This window comes from Ailuropoda melanoleuca, chromosome 9 (genome assembly GCF_002007445.2).
Source record: "Ailuropoda melanoleuca isolate Jingjing chromosome 9, ASM200744v2, whole genome shotgun sequence".
NCBI lineage: Eukaryota > Metazoa > Chordata > Mammalia > Carnivora > Ursidae > Ailuropoda > Ailuropoda melanoleuca.
In genome coordinates, this window is record NC_048226.1 from 38,508,747 (window position 1) to 38,524,601 (window position 15,855).

The following is a 15,855-nucleotide window of genomic DNA, read 5'->3' on the forward strand; positions in this document are numbered from 1 at the left end:
TTTTATCTTGATGAAGTCCCACAAGTTCATTTTATCTTTTGTTTCTCTTGCCTTTGGAGGTGTGTCATGAAAGGGTCACTGTGCCCGATGTAGTAGAGGTTGCTGCCTATGCTCTCCTCTAGGATTTTGATGGATTCCTGTCTCACATTGAGGTTTTTCATCCATTTAGAGTTATCTGTGTATGGTCTGAGAGAGTGGTCAAGTTTCATTCTTTTGCATGTAGCTGTCCAATCTTCCCAGCACCATTTATTGAAGAGACTGTCTTTTTTCCGCTGGATGTTTTTTCCTGCTTTATTAAAGATTAGTTGCCCAAAGAGCTGAGGGTCCATTTCTGGGCTCTCTATTCTGTTCCATTGGTCTATGTGTCTGTTTTTGTGCCAGTACCATGCTGTCTTTGTGATCACAGCTTTGTAGTACAGCTCGAAATCCAGCATTGTGATGCCCCCAGCTTTGTTTTTCCTTTTCAACAATTCCTTGGTGATTTGGGGCCTTTTCTGATTCCACACAAATTTAAGGGCTGTTTGTTCCAGTTCTTTGAAAAATGTCATCGGTGTTTTGATTGGGATGGCATTGAAAGTGTAGATTGCTCTGGGTAGCATGGACATTTTAACTATGTTAATTCTTCTGATCCATGAGCATGGAATATTTTTCCATCTTTTTGTGTCTTCTTCAATGTCTTTCAAGAGTGATTTATAGTTTCTAGAATATAGATCCTTTACGTCTCTGGTTATGTTATGCCACAGCAATCAGACAACAAAAAGGGATAAAAGGTATCCAAATTGGCAAAGAAGTCAAACTGTCTCTCTTTACAGATGACATGATACTCTATATGGAAAACCCAAAAGAATCCACTCCCAAACTACTAGAAGTTATAGAGCAATTCAGAAATGTGACGGGATACAAAATCAATGCACAGAAATCAGTTGCATCTCTATACACGAACAATGAGACTGAAGAAAGAGAAATTAGGGAATCCATCCCATTTACAATAGCTCCTTCTTCATTTTTTTTTAATACATTCTATATCCTTTGTATTTTTCTATAGTCTTCATTTTATGCGATTCTAACATTTTGTTCTCTTAATGTTTGTTTCAGCCAATACTTTAGCATGTTTCTGAAATATTGTCACCTTAAAAATGATTTTTCTAACACCTTAATTTTGACTTTTCTTCTCCGGGTCTCTTTTTCTGTGATACCTTTATTTTTTTCTCTATGGTTTTCAGTTTTTTGTCCAGTAAATGGTATACGTTAGATTCCTTGGAGGGCAAGTAGATAAGTTTTTATTTATTTATTTATTTTTAAAGATTTATTTATTTCTTTATTAGACAGAGACAGCCAGTGAGAGAGGGAACACAAGCAGGGGGAGAGGGAGAGGAAGAAGCAAGCTCCTGGTGGAGGAGCCTGATGTGGGGCTTGATCCCGGAACACCAGGATCAAGCCCTGAGCTGAAGGCAGACACTTAACGACTGCGCCACCCAGGTGCCCCGATAAGTTTTTATTTTTAAAAACACTTATTTTAATAAGTGAGATCTGTGACTTTCCAGGTCCTGCTAGTGTTTTTTCATCTTTGATTCAAGTGCAACCTGAATGGCACAGTAGTTTAGATAATTTGCCTTAACCATCTGGAATTCCCAAACTTGTAGAAGAGACCAAGAAGATGTGTGAATACCAAAGAGAAGAGCAATACCACATTCACCAAGACATAAGCAGTTGGGTATTTCTGAAGAGAGGTATAACAGGTGGAATCAAACAGCAATTTATATAGACCTGCCTCCTCCCCTCACCATGGTACTGCAAAAAGTTTGATATCCTGTCATTAAGCTCTCCAACATTTGACCGTGTCCATCATGAATTACACCTAAAAATCCAAGCTGCGCTTGTTTTTGTCTTTTTGTTTTGTCCTACTCTCATGGCACCATTAATTTTAAAAACATAGTTCTTAACAAACTCTGGTAGCTTTTATCAGTAATGAAATTTAATTTTATTAGGTGGCAAATAACCTGTATAAAAAAGAATTAAGCATGAGTATTAGGATACCAACAGCCATCTCCTTCTTTCTCTCAATGTCTCTCTCAAGCGCACAGACACACACACACACAGAAAAATTAAAGTATCTCTGAATACATGACTTATTCATTCTTTTTCAATAATGGAGCACCTTCATTTGCTCAGCACTGTTTATACATTGGGCACAAAATGATAAGTATAACTGAAGGTAAAAGTATTGTCTATGTGTATGCATTCATATTTTTCTTTCAATTTAAAAAAATATTCATCAGTATGATTTGTAATATTTCATCTTATCCATTCTTATGTAAATAAAATAAATTAAATTAGCAATATGAAAACAGGGACCTTGCCTGGAAAGCAAGCCCAAATTTTTAATTTAATAAAACTACTAAAATATACTTGGATATTAAAAATGAATAAAAGAGGGTCATCTGCAAGACTCAGTTGGGTAAACATCCAACTTTTCTTCTCAGCTCAGGGTCTTGATCTCAGGGTTGTGAGTTCAAGCTCCATGTTGGGCTCCATTTTGGGTTTGGAGCCTATTTTTTTAAAAAAAGTGAGTAAAAAATCTAGCATTGTTCTTGGTGCACAGAAAGCAGTTAATAAATATCTATTTTTTTCTATTATACTATTGTGCTTGATATAACCTAAACTTTTTACTTAAAAAAACTATATTGTCTTATTCATTAATTAAAAGATTAATCTTCTCTTTCTCCTAAGATGTTTAAAAATACTAATTATAGGAAAAGGAATTAAGATTTACTGAATTTAATGCCTACTTATTCTACTAAAATAGTCGTATGTGGGTGTACAAGTTTTGAAAGTTTTGGAACCGCATTACATGGTTTGAAGCAGCTGACATCTTGAATAACTCTGTTTCAGAGGTTTGGATGAGATTGTAATTCACAAGAAAAGATGTAGAAATGAATATTCTAGCTTCGTGAACCTCTAAACTCCACATCTTTCTTAAATTATGTATGTTTAAAATATTTTTATCGCATTAAAAAATTGCCTTATATGACCACTTCAGTCTTCTGAAACCTTTCATATGCTTTCATAGAGCCCAGTATTGTTTTCAAAGCACTTATCACATTTTCTGAATGATATATTGGAATAATTACTAGATTAATATCTGATTCCCTATAAGACTACAACTCAGGGTAGGAACCAAATCTGTCTTTTAATCACTGTTATCTTCAAGTCTAGTACGATGCATGACATCTATTAAGTTTTATATCAATACTTACTGAATGACAACTTTATAGATCTTATTTCTTGTACCATGCATTAGACATTGATGGCGAATGGCTACTTCTAAAAACAAACGACGTCTTTAAGTACCTGTCAGTTGCCAAAGGAATTACTGGCAGAATTAAGATATTCTTTTACCAACTTCTATTACTTGAATCATTAGTCATTTAATTATTCTTTCAACAGCTTTTTTTTTTTTTTTTGAGCACTTATGTGCCAGGCACTGTTTTAGGAGCTGGGAATAGTCAGAGAACAAAGACAGGTACCCCACTTTGAGGAGCTTACATTCAGTGTACAGGAAGTTTTTCTGAATTGATGCCTTTAAACACTAAGATGTAGCAAGACTTTATTATAAGGCTTAAGTGTCTTTTAGTTGTCTTAGTTTTAATAAGGCTTGCTGCCCAAAATAAGTATTTATGTCTTCCTTATGGTTCTCACCCAGCACTGCTACCTTCCTCTGAGGCATCCTTCCAGCCTTGCTCTCCCCCCTAAACTCCTGCTGTTAAACCAGATCCCGGGAAGAAGCCCCCACACTTTACGTGCCATCTCAGGACTTGTGGTTTGGACAACAATGCTACATTATAAGGATTTTTCTGCAGACTTGTTCAGTGCTCTTTCAGACTTCGTTCCTGTTTTTGTTTATTCTCTGGTACCTTCACTCTGTACCTCAGGCTACTGGCAGGAATAAGCATCACTTAAAAAGTAATTTAGGAAATAAGTGTACTTCCTCAAGGGTGCAAATAAAAGGAAAAGTTGTGGTAAATAGCTAATGTAAGCAAAAGGTGCCTTGGGGGAACCCTAAGAGTCACTTCTTTCAAACCAGCAATAACTTCTGGTGCTATCGGTCCTGAGACAGCAGCCGTCAACATTGTTTAAAAAACCTCCCTTATGGTGTTCTCATTAATTAACTGCTCTGTTTGTTGATTCTAGATTGATTCGGTTTGTTCTCTGGAGAGTGTTTTTGGAAACTCAGTAATGCCTTGATGCAGAATTTCATCTTCAGGCCCTAAATTCCCAGGACGGTGGTTTACTGGGACGTATAGAAGATGAAGTGAAAAAGAGAATTTGTTAGATAAAAATGATAATCAAAATATTTTAAATTCAGATGTAATTTTTGAAGATTTTCCCCACAGAGCAAAAAAATTACCTGAAGCAAAGTTTGACTGACAGGCGGGTTTAACAAACACAAGACAAATGGCATGCAAAACAGATAGGGAAGTATTTGTTGCTAATTACTTGAGAAAGCATTTTAATTAAGTTGTTTGCCAATTAATGCCTCATTTTTAACATTCCATAAATATTTAAACATGTTTCATAAACTTTCTTCTTATGGAAACATTTGCAAATGCTATTATGGAGTTTCTTTGGGAATCTCATAAGAAAAAACTACAATTTAGAAGATTCGACTTGCCATTTTCATAAGTAAATAAGTAAATTGTTGTCTTTTTTATCTTTGTAGCTATTATACTTTAAAATGCTCTATCTGCATAAACTTTTCTTTCACGATCTGCCATGAAGAGTGAATAAATACAAGCTACATATTATTTTGATCTGCCATAAAAATTGAAAATAACACAGAGTGTGGAGGATAGTATGTTTAATTTCATCTTTCAGTTAAATGCAAGTAAATGATTTTGGATGATTTAAAGAAATTCAACAACTAGCAATTGTTAATGTGTCAATCATCTTCAACCTAAAACCTCCATAATGCTACCTACCTAACTAAAACAAAATGAAAGACAATACACACAAACAAACCAGAATGTTTCACTGTTACCAATGGAGCTTAATTTGTAATATAAACTATCATGACCTTAACCAACAACGTCTCAAGCATTTAGCTTCTCTTTCCCTATTTACTCTTTCATTGGAACAATCATGCTTATGCTTGTTGCCTACTTTAAGTGGTTTTAATGAAACTAAGAGATAAGAAGAGATTATGTTAAGAATTTAGCTAGAGGACTAAGGACACTCACTTCCTCACCAGCACATGGCATTTTCTCATCTAAAAGAAATGTTGGTTTTAGTGTTCTTGGACCCAAATCCAGTGTGAGGAGCCGGGGTTCCCCTCACCTCCAATAAGCAGTGCTGCAGACACCAACTGGGTATCCTACAATTTAATTCAATTCAGACATAATCTACCCAGATGTAGCATCAGTTCCACAGATTAAAGGTTCAGTCCTACAGGATTGCGTCCCCAAGTCCATCCCAACCTCAGATACCAGTTGCAAGCCCAAGCTGTTGCCTGTGCTTCTGGCCAACTGTCTATAAATTAGAGGTTCCCAACCACCTTCATGGATTTGATTAATTTGCTAGCACGGCTTACAGAACTCAAAGAAACATTCTACTTACTAGATTACCGGTTTGTTAGAAAAGGCTATAACTTAGAAACAGCCACATGGAAGAGATGTATAGGCCAAGGTATGGGGAAGTGGCATATAGCTTCCAAGCACACCACCCTGTGCAGGTGTGTCACCCTTTCCCTGCCCTTGAACCCTGTCCTCCTGGGTTTTTATGGAGGCTTCATTACATAGTCATGATTGATTAAATCATTGGCTATTGATGATTAATTCAACATCCAGCTCCTCTCCCCTCATAGGAGGTCTTAGGAGGCCACTGTACTTCTTATCATAGGGTTGGTTTCCCTAGCTAATAGCCCCATCTTTAAGTGGGGTCCAAAAGTTACCTCGTTAACATAACAAGAGACACTTGTCACTGTCAACACTTAGTAAATTCCACGAGTTTTGGGAACTATGAGCCAGAACTGTGGACAAAGACCACATATATATGAGAAATATATTTTGGTTACCAGAATGACCAAATATATATTTCATATAAGCAATTGACTATGTAGTAGATCATCAAAAGGAAAGGTCTGACCTATCTGGAACACCAGCCATCAGCACATTTGCTAACTGGCCTGCTGTGATATAATGTACAAGGCAGAAGCAAAGGAAGGATCTCCCTATGCTGGTGCCTTTTATTCAGTGGAAATTAGAAGTAAAGGAAAGAAGCTTCAAGGCAGTTTTCCTAATCTTGAAGTGTTTGATCCTTCAGGTGCAATGGGAGTAAGTGGGGCTGGTTGAAGGAGGTGAAAGGGGGCAGTTATGGAGTACCCACCAGGAAATTTGCATTTGTGTGAGCACTTAGATAGTAGCACAGCATGAAAGGGCCCAACAATAGAATACTGCCTGGCATGAGGAAAGCCAAATTATACTGATCCCAAATGAGAGAGTTGAACAGTAATAACAGAACGGCCAGGGTACTGTAGGAATTCAGCTGTGAAAATTGTAGTAACATAATTTGGTTCAGTTAAATCTGTGACTGTGTAAGTCTTTTCTTTCCCCCCTATATTAATGACAACTACAAGTAGATATAACTGTGAGTACAGTCTCATGGAGAAGGTTATCCCTTGCTACCACTTGTGACCTGGAATGGGTATCACATAATGCAGAGGAGGGGCAAAAAGAATTTGAGGCCACTGTATCACTGCCATGGCCCTCCCAGAATTTTTATTTGCTTTGTTAGTGGTGATGAAAGTAGGTCTTTGGTGTTATGTTAACCGACGTCAACACTCTGTACTCATCTTAAATGAGTTAAATGGCGTTATCTCCTACTTTTGGTTTGTTTGGTGTCTAAATTTTAAATATTTCTGTTGTCCTAGACTTATGGTTTAACTAGAGTTTACTTAGAAACCAAACTCAAATGGTCTTGAAACTATGGGGAAAAAATGAGAAAGCAGAAAAAAAGAAAGGCTCACAGGAGGGTCATATTCATATTCAAATAGTGAATGGGAAGAAAATGCTAAAATCATATGGGTCACACTGCTACTTCCAGCTATGGAGGAATAACTGGTGCTGGACTTGCCTTCCTGCTGTAAATAACCAAAAACTGGACAAAAATATATGGGACTATTTTCAGACATTGCACAACAGGACTGTGTGATCCCTGAAAATGGCTGCCCTGGCTTTCTGCCTAGAGGCATTTTCCTGACCAGCGTTCAGAGCAGGGATCCCACAAGGGACTAGCTGGGTCAGGGTGACAGAGGCTGGAGTTACAGGAAGCTCAGGCAGCTGGAATCTGTGGCGCAGAGAACCAGAGGAGGCAGGAGGCAGGTCACAGAGAAAGAGCTCCAGAGACTCACAGGGTCCTAGGTTTGGATGTTGAACACTAATCTGGGCACAGGGAGAGCCAACCTCTGCTGGGTGGGGCAAATGATGACAGGAGCTGTAAAGGGAACCATCTCCAGAGTTCCCACAGGCTCAGAGAAACGGAGGACAGAATAGCCTGGATGGGGTGTCAGACTTTGGGAAGCAGCATTAAGATGCAGAATAAACGGAAACTCAGGAAGGCAGGGAGCTCTTAAAATAACCAGGTACAATGACATAGTCCGAATATTTTGAAATTGCCATTATGATTTCCCCCCCTTAACTCTGTATTGTTTGGACTCACTTTGGTTTCCAAATATATAAATTTGGGGGAAAATATTTTTATTATGGATTTCTAGTTTTTTAGACTTTGCAACATCTTTTTGGAGCCTAATACATGGTCAATTTTTGTGATTATTCCAACTCTCCTTGAAGAATAAAAGTGTTATCTCTTTTGCGAATGAGCAGTCTGTTTAGAATAATTCACTGGACTCAATTTACTAATTAAGCTGTTCAAATCTATACCCTCACTGATTCTGGCTTTAGATATATGTTAAAGTATACCACTATGATTTTAGATTTGCTGCTCTCCATATTATTTTGATAATTTTTGCTTGGTATATAAGGCAAGGTTGCAATGAATGCAGGTTCTAACTGTCATATTTTATTGATGAAATATTTCTTTTATCATATCATCATAAGTGCTATATGTTCTGTTTTAGTTTCCTTTTGTGTAGTATTTAAATGTATCTTATCCCATCACTTTTCCTTTAAACATCCATGTATTTATTTATATTTTATGTGTATTGTAAAAATTAACAGCTGAATTTGAGGGTTTTTTTTTTAAAGATTTATTTATTTGAGAGGGAGAGAGAGAGCACGTGCATAACTGGAAGTTTGTATCTCCCACTCCCCAATGCAACCATGAGTTTATTCTCTGTATCTGCAGGTCTGATTCTGCTTTTTGTTTGTTCATTATTTATTTTGTTCCTTAGATTCTACATATAAGTGAAATTATATGGTATTTGTCTTTCTCTAACTTATTTCCTATTTCATTTAAAGTAATACCCCCTAGGTCAATCCACATTGTCACAAATGGCAAGATCTCATCTTTTATATGGCTCAGTAATATTCCATATATGTATCACCTTTCATTTATCCATTCATCTATTGATGGACACTTGGGTTGCTTCCACATCTTAGTTATTGCAAAACAATGCTGCAATAAGCATAGGGGTACATGTATCTTTTGGAATTAATGTTATCATTTTCTTTAGGTAGATACCCAGCCATGAACTTATTGGATCACATAGTATTTCTATATTTTATTTGTGAGGGCCTCCATTTTATTTGTGAGGAACCCTCATGTATTATTGGTGGGAATGTAAGTTGGTACATTCATTCCCACCAATAATGCATGAGGGTTCCTTTTTCTCCACACCTTCACCAACACTTGTTATTTCTTGTCTTTTTGATTCTAGCCATTCTGACAGTTGTGAGACGATCTTATTATGGTTTTGATTTGAATTTCCCTAATGATTAGTGATGTTGAGCCTCTATTCCTAAGCACTGTAACCTTTTTGTTGCTATTATAGATGAGACTATTTTCCTAATTTCCTTTTTCAGATAGTTTATTATTAGTTCATAGAATTACAATTGATTTTTGTGTGTCAATTTTGTATCTTGTGATTGCTGAATTCTTTTATTAGTTTTAATAGGGTTTTTTTGTTTTGTTTTTTTGGGTTTTTTCTGTAAAGTCTTTAGGGTTTACTATACAGGGATAATTTTTTTTCTCTTCCAGCTTGGATGCCTTTTATTTCTTTTTCTTGCCCAATATCTCTGGTGAGGACTTACAGTACTACATTATATAAAAGTGATACAAGTGAGAATCCTTGTCTTGTTCCTAAATTTGGTGGAAGGCTTTCAGTCATTCACTACTGAGTAGGAAGTTAACTATGGGCTTGTTAAATATGGCTTTTAGGGACTGCTGCATGGCTCAGTAAGTTAGGCATCTGCCTTTGGCTCAGATCATGATCCCGGGGTCCTGGGATCGAGTCCCACATTGGGCTCCTTGCTCTGCGGGGAGCCTGCTTCCCCCTCTGCCTGCAGCTCCCCCCTGCTTGTGCTCTCTCTCTTTCTCTCTGACAAATAAATAAATAAATAAATAAATAAATAAAATCTTTTAAAAAATAAGAAGATTTATTTATTTATTTGAGAGAGAGAGCACACAAGCAAGTGGCGGGATGGCAGAGAGAGAGAATCTCAAGCAGACTCCCCCCTGAGGGTGGAACCTGACGTGGGGTGGATCTCAGGACATGACCTAAGCTGAAACCAAGAGTCAGACGCTTAACTGACTGAGCCACCCAGGTGCCCCAAGCTTTATTATGCTGAAGTGATTTCTCTCAATTCCCAATCTTTTAAGAGTTTTTATCATGAAAAGATGTTGGATTTGTCAAATGTTTGTTTTTTTTTCCCTGAGTTCATGGCTTCTCACTGATTTTTGCAAAGAACCTGTGTGCATTTCAAAATCTATATCACTAGGTCTTTTATGAGCTCACCTAAATTTTCTGAAATTTTGTCTTTGAATTTTTGTTTTTGTTACAGTTGTTTTGGTTTATTCCTTCAACAGTAATATAATTTTGATGCTATGTTGCAATTTCTGGTCCACCATCATCTCTCATTTGTTTTATTTCTTTGTTATTTTATCCTTCTTTCTAAGGGACAATCTGAAGTTTATCCTTCTTATTGCTGAGTTGATTTTACGTAGTGTCAACTATACTTTTTAATGTAATTTTGTGATGTGTTTTAGGTTTTTCTTAGCATACCCATATTTTTATTTCACCTTTTTTCTTTCCTCTGTCTTCTCTGTGTGTGAATTCCCTTTTCACAAAGGCTATATTTTATTGTATCCTACTGAGTTTTCAACAGTTTATGATTGTTTTGATAGTTATAGTAAATCACTTTAGGAGTTCTCTTCTTCCTCTGAGTCTTTTCAGTCCCCTTGTTCTATGAAGTTCTTTTCAGCTTCTTGTGTTTGGGTTGTATATTTCATGTTAGAGAGAGAGAGAGAGAGTGTGTGTGAGTGTGTGTGTGTGTGTGTGTGTATTTTTTTCTTTTCACTTATACTGAAGATAGCTGTACAGATCTTATTCTTTACCAGTAAGGAATTGATTAGCTAAGTTTGCAATGGTTTTATTCCCTGTCCATTTGGAGGTCTATTAAATCCAATTCTCAGATCTATTGTTGGAAATAGATTAATTTGTCCAGCCTCTATATCACCTAGTTCTGAAGGTTCCCCATGCTTTCCTCTAATACAGCTCTGTTGCATTGAGATAGAAACTTGTATTCTAGTCTCTTGGCTCTCATGCTCTCAAAAGATGGACCATATGGGGGTGCCTGGGTGGCTCAGTTGTTAAGCATCTGCCTTCAGCTCAGGGCGTGATCCCAGCGTTGTGGGATCGAGCCCCACATCAGGCTCCTCTGCTGGGAGCCTGCTTCTTCCTCTCCCACTCCCCCTGTTTGTGTTCCCCTCTCTCGCTGGCTGTCTCTCTCTGTCAAATAAATAAATAATAAATAAATAAATAAATAAATAAATAAATAAAAATCTTAAAAAAATTGTGGACCGTATGGAAAGACAGACCTTAAATTAAGCAGAAAGCCCTCCAATTCTTCCTGCCTTTGGTTCCACAGCACAAAAAAGACTTAAACTCCAATATATATCACTACCTGGGGTCTTCTTTCTTTTCTAAATGTTTGTGTAGAATTAATTTCCTCGGGTTAAAGATAGATCACCTATAATACCTAATTCCTGCTTCTTGTATGATTGTTTTATAGAAGTTGGCAATCTACTTCTATCACAGAAAAAGAATATTGATAGTGACAAGGGAAGGGGGCAGCTTTCAGGCTGACTCCCAAAGTAGCATCCATTCAGTAGATGTATAGCTGTTCACTCTCCTGACTGGATCACACTTTGCATTTCCAATTCTGGGAGGCCAAGGACAGGAATTGTGGGAACACTTTCTACTTAATTCCAGTGGTCTGCCCACTATATTTTTTCAATCCATATTTTCTAACCTTATACATCACGATTGGAGTCACTCTGATACAGTTTAAAGCATGAGAATATTTTCCCCAAAATATGGGTTCATAGGTGTGGAAAAATGGTAAATGCTTCTGAGAGAAAAATTTTAGATTAGTTGGAAAACATTCGGGGAATATTCTCTGGTAGAAAAACAGTTACATGTTCTCTTTCCTATGAGGAAAGGTAGGCAGATGGTGTCCACATTTCTGTTCAAGAAAGCTATTGGGTCTGGGAAAGCAGAAGGGGATAGCATATTTCCTAATTCCCTAACATTTTACAAACTGCTGTAGCCACATGAATGTCATATAGTCCCCTAAACGTGCCACGTGCTCTCTTCTTCTAGTCTTTATATATGTTCCACTTTTGCCTAGAATACCCTTGCTCCTCTCTCTGTCAACCTGGGTAATTCCTGCTTCTTATTCAGTTCTCATATTAGATAGTCCCTTCCCAGGAAGACATCCCTGACCCTCTTACCTTAATAGCTAGAATGGATACCCTTTCACTTTGCTCCTAGAGCATCTTGGCATACTTTTATCATAGTACTCATTCTCTTTAATTGTTATTGCTTATCTGTGCCATTTTGGAGAGCCAACCAAGCTTGATTAATTACAGTATTCCTAGGATCATGTAAGTGGCACACCATAAATGTTCAAGAAATATCAAATAAGTTAATACATGGGCAAATCATGAATGGAATTGAATAGAATGGTGAGTGGAATGAAGGTGATAGAATAAGAACTCTATTTTGCTGTTTTCCACTTTCCCTGATGCTCCTGTATTAAGGAAATAGATTTGTATTACATAGTCATTTTTTATCATATATCTGAAGCAATCTCCCATATAATCTGTTAGAATGACTGTAGTTCCCTGCAATCTTGCATCCACACTTACATGAAGAGATTTGACAAATAGCTGGAAGATGCTTACCTGGAAACACCTCTGCACCTGTCATAATACTCAAGATTCCAAATTTTTAGGTTTTTTTTTTTTTACCTCTGTTAAATATTGTCAAATAAAAATTTTCCCTCTTGTTTTTTTTTTTTAATGTGCAGATGCCCCTAACTTGGATCTATGATTCAGCTATTCTCTTCTCTGAGCAATACGAGAGAAGAAGGGGAAAAAAATATGTTAAGCATGCCACATGCCAGCAAGGTACTATTTTATGTCATTCTTTTTAACCTATACAACTGTGACATATTATCACCTCTTTGAAAAACAAGGGTATTGAGGCTCAGAGAAGCACAAAGTAATCTGGCCAAGGTTACATAGATTGAAATGAATATATTGAGATTTGAATCCTGGTCTCACTACTGCACTGTTGGGTTGTAATATTGTGACTGTGTACTTCCAGGTTACCAAACAGTGCCACCTAATGCTGTGTCCCATAAATGATATTTGTTTTTAAGATTCTTATTGATTTGAAGTGATGGATTTTTTCAGAGCATGGGTGCATCTGGGAGGATAGGCCAAAGAAGAGCAGATGAGAGAATTAAGAAAGGCAAGTGAAAGATATGGTCTGTTAAACCCAGCTTCAGAATCCAAGGAAAGCAGAGACACAAGCTGTGAGAGGTTGGCACTGGAAATGATTTGGCTAGATACAATATCGTCAAGTGGGACTAGGTCCTCTCTCGTGCCTATGTGGTAGCCCAGTTCACCTCGTACAGGTACAAAAGTGGAGTTAAAAAAAATAAATAAGTGATGAGTTTTACATTCCTTTTATAATCCTGAACATACAATTCTGCCTAAGGCAGTGTGGGGTTGGGCAAGCCATGTCCATTTCCTTACTCACATGTAGGAGTGATAGTCCTCCCTGCCATCACTACCTCTGAAGGTTGTAAAGGGGAAAAAGGCAATGAACAGAGAAGGCATTACTATAAATTAGGTGTGGGAAGCATCTTTGAGGTCCTTCAAACATGTCCACATTCTAATCCCCAGAACTCGTGATTATGTTTCTTTATCCAACAAAGGGAATTTTGCAGATGTGATTAAGTTAAGGGTTTTTGGTTGGGGAGATTATCCAGATCAACCCAATGTAATTACAGGAATCCTTATAAGGGGGAGAGGGAGGCAGGAGAGTCAGAATTAGAAAGAAGTCTTGAATTGCTGGTTTTGAAGATGGAGGAAGGGGCTACAAACCAAAGTATGTAGGTGGCCTCTAGAAATTGGAAAAGACAAAGAATGGATTCTGCTCTAAAGCCTCCAGAAAAAACATAATTCTTCTGACACCTTGACTTTAGGTAAATCCCATTTTTGTGCTCTGATCTTCTAAACTATAAGGTAATAGATTTGTGTTGCTTTAAGCCACTGAATTTGGGGTAGATTGTTAGCAACAATAGGAATAGAAATAGGAATTGGGAACAGGCCTGAGTTAATAGAAAGGCAAAAGTAAGCCATTCAATGGAAGCTTTGGTGTTTGCAGTCCATTTGTTTTTTGGGAGGGGCTCCAGAAACATGCTAATTTGCATGGCTGCCTTAAAGCCTATGTCTGCCAGCAGCTAGACAGCTGCTGGTGATTTCCTTCAGCTATTTATTGGCTGGAAGCTACCAAAAGACTCAATTAAGGCAGTTTCACTGAAAGTGAAAGTCGCCCACAGTATCGCCTCTGCTTTGATGCACACAGGCCTGTTAGAACTCACCTCACATAAATTTTCTGGGTTGAGCCAGCATTAGCTGCCAAACGCCCAAGAGCCAATCACAACAAATGATTTCGTGAATTTATGGTCTCTGGAATACATGCATATATTTATACTCACAGGAACATGTTTGGAATTGTTATTTACAGGAATATGCTTCTGAAGTAAGTTTCATAAAATCTTTCAATATGCATCAGAGACTAGTGATAATATCCACCTCTTTTTTCCTTTTTGGCAAAGTAGAGTGTAAAACAAACAAAAACCTTGTTTTTCTTGAGAGTTTTAGATTTCCAGAGCAGTTGGGCTAGCATGAGGAGGTTGAAAGCCTTGATTCCCAAGCTCACTAAGGACTTTAAACCCCATTTTGATCTGAAGCAGAAGTAGAAATGCTAGATACAATCTATGATTTGAGCGGAAAGTGAAAATCAGAGAATTAGATACTAGGGTGGTTATGGATTGACAATCTACTGGAGGGATCTTGGATATGTAGTCATAAGAGCAAGTGCATTGGATATTTGAAGATATCATTTTGCTAAATCCTTTCTTCCTACTTGAGTTGCAAAGAATTAAACTGTTCTGAATTGTTTCCTCATCAGCAGCTAACCCAAGGGACCCAAAGGATCACATGTTTGTGAAAGGGAAGAGATAGAACAGCTTTCGAACACTTATTGAGGGAAATGAAACTCTGTCTTCTTTTCAAAAACAAATGTGTAATGACTGGTAAAGTTGATTATAACTTGTAAGGCACTTGATTTCTATAGACATATCAGCTTTGGTAGTTGCCCATGGACTTTACACTGCTGAGCAGTTTATAAGATTGAAAATGATGAACTTCTTAACCAGGGGAGGAAAAACTTTCTTATATTTGACTAAATACTGTTTCTAGAGCTGCAGATACCATGGTTTAGGGCAACAATTTTAGGGAAAGAGTAGCCAAGTATTTAATCTACGCTTATTCATAATAAATGGTACACTGCTTTCTGAAAGTGCCACCTAAACTTGATATAGAATTTTGCCTCAAAGAGACTGGAATTCCACATATTACTTAGACAAAACAATCAGCACTTTATCATGAGACATTATAATATTTCATCTAGTAGAAATTTTTAAAGAGAGGGGAAATTCAATGTACTGAATCAACTGAGAAGAATAAATACAGAAATTAACTTCTGGCACATCTTTTGTTCTGGGCCATTATACATTGTGTTGCAATTGCCCCTATTGAATCACTTCTGAAAAAATTTCTTGCATAATGGCATTTTAGTCATCCCTGTAATGTCAACAAACAAGGCAGATTAATGCTTCCAGTCCTGAGATGTCTTGCACTCTGCTTATTAGAATTGTAGTCAGATCTTCATTAGAATGAATGACATCTGATTCCATAAGGCAGTCACAACAGAGGCACCTTCTTGCTATGGTGTCACCCTGCAGTTGACAATGTAGGCCATTATGAATGATACTCCACAATTCGTTACTTCCTGCCTCAAATTGTAGTTAATCTTTCATCCAAACTGTACACATGTGCAGCTTTAAGTGGCCTATCACAGCGAGTACCCAGTAATGCTGCAAGCACATGGAGACTGACAGAAGGTAAATTGCTTGTCAGGAGGTCTGTATTTCAATTCACAGCATATTCCAAACACGTCATGGTGAAAGCATGCCACAACAGCTGCTTTCATTGCTAACTATTTTTGATGTAAATGTCAATAAAGCTCCAGGCCCTTTCATATTT